Source organism: Patella vulgata, chromosome 5, assembly GCF_932274485.2.
Source record: "Patella vulgata chromosome 5, xgPatVulg1.2, whole genome shotgun sequence".
Classification (NCBI taxonomy): Eukaryota; Metazoa; Mollusca; class Gastropoda; family Patellidae; genus Patella; species Patella vulgata.
In genome coordinates, this window is record NC_065883.2 from 71219766 (window position 1) to 71224221 (window position 4456).

Sequence of the window (4456 nt, forward strand, 5' to 3'; positions counted from 1 at the left end):
ACATATATACATTTAAAATAAACTATATAATCTATAAAATATACATTTTTTTAAAATGCATAAGAATAAAATATCTAAAATAAAATATATTGCATATTTTGTCAATGTACACTGTTACAGTATTTCCAACCAGCATACTAATACAATACTCACATTCTTGGCAAAAGACAGCTGAGCATTGATTGAAATTGACAAAATTTAATTGACAAAAAAAACGATATAAAATCCGTAACACATTCTTTTTACATTTGACTTTCAGGAAATTGATAGTATACTGTTTGGATGCGAGTGATACAATACTAATTTGTGGATAAAAATTGTTAAACTTTCACCGGATCTTCTGTGAGGTGATTCAGAAATTTATCTACACTATAAGGTAAGCACAAAAACCGAGCCCCGCGTCTTATTGGTTCAATTACGGAGAACTACAGGTATCGAAGTTCGGGGGAGGGGGGCAGAGGACACTGTATAAGGTCGCTGTGAACACCTTCCGCTTCTCTATAAACACCTTAGGCTGCTATTACATAGGGGTATTCGGTATACGTTTAGAGGTATACGCGAATACTTGTGTACGAACAACAGGAATTTGCTTAGCCGTTTACAGCGGACTATACGCGTATAGGGGCACGCCAACGCGTATACCTGGTATCGTGCATGTTCGTTTTTTTTTTCGGCGTATACATGCTTCATGGAGGAGTAAATTCCATGAGATGAGTAGAAAATGGGGCATTTGTGTTGTAAAAAGTTCGAATCAAAAATTCTGAACATTGATGGACATATCTCTAGTCATGATAGACTATTCTAGATTATCATGAACAGTGATTTCCAGTTATCCCCCCCCCCCCCCCTCAATATTGGAATAAGCCGACTCCAAGCCTGACCGTCACGCCACCATACTTTACGCCTCCCCAAGTAAAAACCAAGTCAGAGTTTCGTCTTCTTCTGAATCCATTCTGTTTGGATATGAATGAGCCTCGATGAGGGTACCAAAATCGTTTGGGAAAATACAGTATACCTACGTATAGTATATGTCGTGTAAACCACCGTGCCCGTATACCGTATACCGAAGACCATATATCGTATTCCCCTATGTAATAGCAGCCTTAGGCGAACACGTCTTCACAGTCAATAACTTACACATCACACTTGAAAAAAGCTATTTGCATCGCTATGACTCGCGTGGTGTTAGTAGTGTGTGTGTGTGAGTTAGTTTTATTTAACGTCCGCTTCCACCGAGGTGATATCGCAGACAATGGGTTAGGTTTATTGATACCCATATTTATAGTGTTTCTTATAGCGGCTGACTAGTGTTAGTAGATAGCCCGTATATTTATGAATTACAGTGTTATGTACAGATTGTATGACGTAGGACTTATATTTGCCATCCGATTGGATGGTTGAGTCTGCGATATAATACGCACATTTAACAATTATACAGGAAATATAGAGAGATCAATGTGATGAATCAGTACATTATTCTGGATGCATATTTCAGAGCGGGATTAGCAAGTATAACAGTTGTTGGCTTTGTGTGGTTACAAGTGTTACCGATGTCATAGTGTCGTGTTTTAAACGTGTAAATATAGTATCATTACCAGAGCTTTACCTTTCTTTAGTAAGTATACATTTTGTTCTCTTTTATTTCTCAGGACTTTGTTGGAAAAAGTTAAACGCTGCTGATGAATCAAGTCTGTAGGCAAAGGCGTTTGTTTTAAGGGGTAATTCGTCGCGAGGTCCCGTGTACACATTGGCGTGCACATAAAAAAAGAAATAAATTGGCAGTTGGAATTCGATATAGTGCCATTGTCTGGTCAAACTCCCCCCCCCCATAGCACACTGTATGGCATATGACCGTTTTCATTAGCCCAGTTGGGTCAGGACTTTAAACCCATTTCATTTTGTTTCAGCATAAACGTCATCTAAAAACCGATGAGGGTAACAAGAGAGCGCAGCCGTCCGCCCCGGATTACTTCCTAGGTGCACCTATAATGCGGGGATTTTGTACCGTTTAAAACTAAAGTCAATTAGCTAATCTCATCTCACGGTTACAAATAAATACAGTGTATTACCCCCATCTTCAATTTTTAAGTTTTGTTTTATTATATTTACAGACAATATGGCAATTCCTGAAAATTATTCCGGTTGCCAGGAGAGCCAGATGCCCACCGGAAACAACTGTCAGATGGTAATTAACCCAATACAAGTTCGATCATTTTCTGTTACGATCCGTGAGTTTTCTGTTAGTCGCCGTGTGGAATTGGAAAATTCAAGAATTAGGAATACATCGTTTGTATCTGTGGCAAGAATAATCCGACGAACACAACAATTGTGAATGTGGTAAATTGGTTCTGTTGTATGTTAAATAGGCGTTAAACCCTATTCACCCCCTCCCTCTTGGAGCAGTTATTTGCCTTCAGGGCTGGATTAACCTGTGTGAGGAGGGGGGGCAGTGTGAAAAATATATTGGATTTGATCCATTTCGAGGTGTATGTTTTGTATTAGTGTATTAGAACATAAGTTTGAAACTTTAATCAAGGTTAATATACCAGCCACTCCAGTTTAAAACATCGGTTAACGAGCGTCTGGATATAAGAGTATGTCTGGATGAAAGAGAATGAAAGCGCGTGTTGCTTGCAGATTGAATTGGTATAGATGAACCAAAACTAAACAGGGACCCAGGAATTTACATTCCAAGAGCGTATGATCGCATCATTAAAATGTAGTTTACATCGTCTCTGAACTATCCTTTAATTTAAATATTTGTATTGCTTTTAACTTTGTACATCTCCTCAAATCAATTTCAATTTGCTTTACTACATATTGCCTTCACTGTTAGGATTAACTGCTTATGGCTTCAGTTTCACCCCCCATAATACTTGTCCTTTCATCTTTTATTATTACTTTCATCTATAACTAATTACTGTACATATATATATAGATTTATTTAATATGTTTTTACAGCCAGGACCAGTTGCTCGTGACTCATTATACCTGCTAATAATTGTTTGATCCTTTGGCTTCATTCCTGCACTTATCTATACCAATTACAGTTTATAACCATCTATGTACATTGTTTATTTAACGGCTTGGGACAGTTGCTCATGCTTGCTGATTTTGCATCCCATTGGAGGGTTCGCACTGCTCGTGTATATATATATAGCTATTTTGTTTTCATTTTATTTATTTGTGTTATATGCTTGATAACGACTTGTGAAATCTTGTTGAAACGTCGCAGTGAAATAAACCACAGTAATTGTTATCCATAAATAGTGTGTTATTTGATTATGATCCAATTACTAAATGCCATTTAAAGAATATTTATATATGTCTTTCATATTTAGTTCATTCCATTATTATATAAACATTGACAACTATTGGTATACTGTACGTAGATAAATTATTGTTGGTCAATGTAATTTACATATATGCCTTATTGTTGTAAAATTGTCCCATTTTCATTTGTCCAATCGGTGCAGAAAAATAGGACGCTAAACTCCAGTTCATTTCATTTGTAAAATCGTATAGTATCTTAAAGCTAATAAATATAATCTAGGGGAGATAACCACAATTTCATATTTTTGATAAATATTTAACCGCTTGTTATCAATTTATTTTTGTTTTCAGTAAACCATGACATATATTAATTAAAATTATAAAAATTGTCATAACCACGTACAGTGTACTGATTTGTAAATAAATAATTATTAAACACATTTTGGACTACTATATATTGTAGGGTTGGATTTCTATTTAATATTTAATGGCTGACTGTTCTTCTCATATTTTGTGTCAAGGTTGTGTTTCTATATATAGTTAGAACTGGTTCTACGGCCTATATATTATTTTGTTTATAGGGCCGTTCCCCTTTTACCTGTCATGCCTCGCTATACATCCTATATTTTGTGTTTCTATACAAAGTATAAGTTAGAAACGACTACACATAATTTATTTGTCATTCCTATGTCAATTTAAATAAGACAATTAAGTTTTACGTTCTACTTTTCTGCACTAACCGGGAAGATAAAGACGGGTAGATGAAACGTATTCATAACTAGAAAGATCGAACTCCACCCATAGTTTACAGACATAATTTGTAGAAGCTGTAACTCATTTACTGTAGTTTATATACAGATGTCTGTCCAGATACTATTATATAATACAGTGTATTAGAATTTCACGTAGGCTCGATAGTGGTATGCTGAAATTGATTAAATCCTTCCGGAAAGAATACAAGTGCAACGGCCATATTTAAAATTGTTATATAGCTCACTTTATCATGTATAACTGCTTACCTTTGTTTGAGAATTCATGATACAAACTTAATCCAAAAGAATATCTTAAGTGATCCAAGTAATCCATAAACGTTAGAACTGATATTATTAATTCAAATAGTTTTACTTTAAACATTGCGTCGATTTATGCCGAGCGAGAATTAATGTCATGAAAACCTTGCCCA

The 4456-nt window shown here is 35.4% G+C and overlaps 1 long non-coding RNA gene across 1 annotated transcript; it reads left to right on the forward strand.

The window, feature by feature from the left end:
- Positions 1-259: 259 nt before the first annotated feature.
- Positions 260-2761, forward strand: LOC130013057 (uncharacterized). Its single transcript, XR_008788349.1, has 3 exons — positions 260-376; positions 1496-1615; positions 2112-2761. It is a non-coding gene; the product is annotated as an uncharacterized LOC130013057 (long non-coding RNA).
- The last annotated feature ends 1695 nt before the right edge of the window (positions 2762-4456 follow it).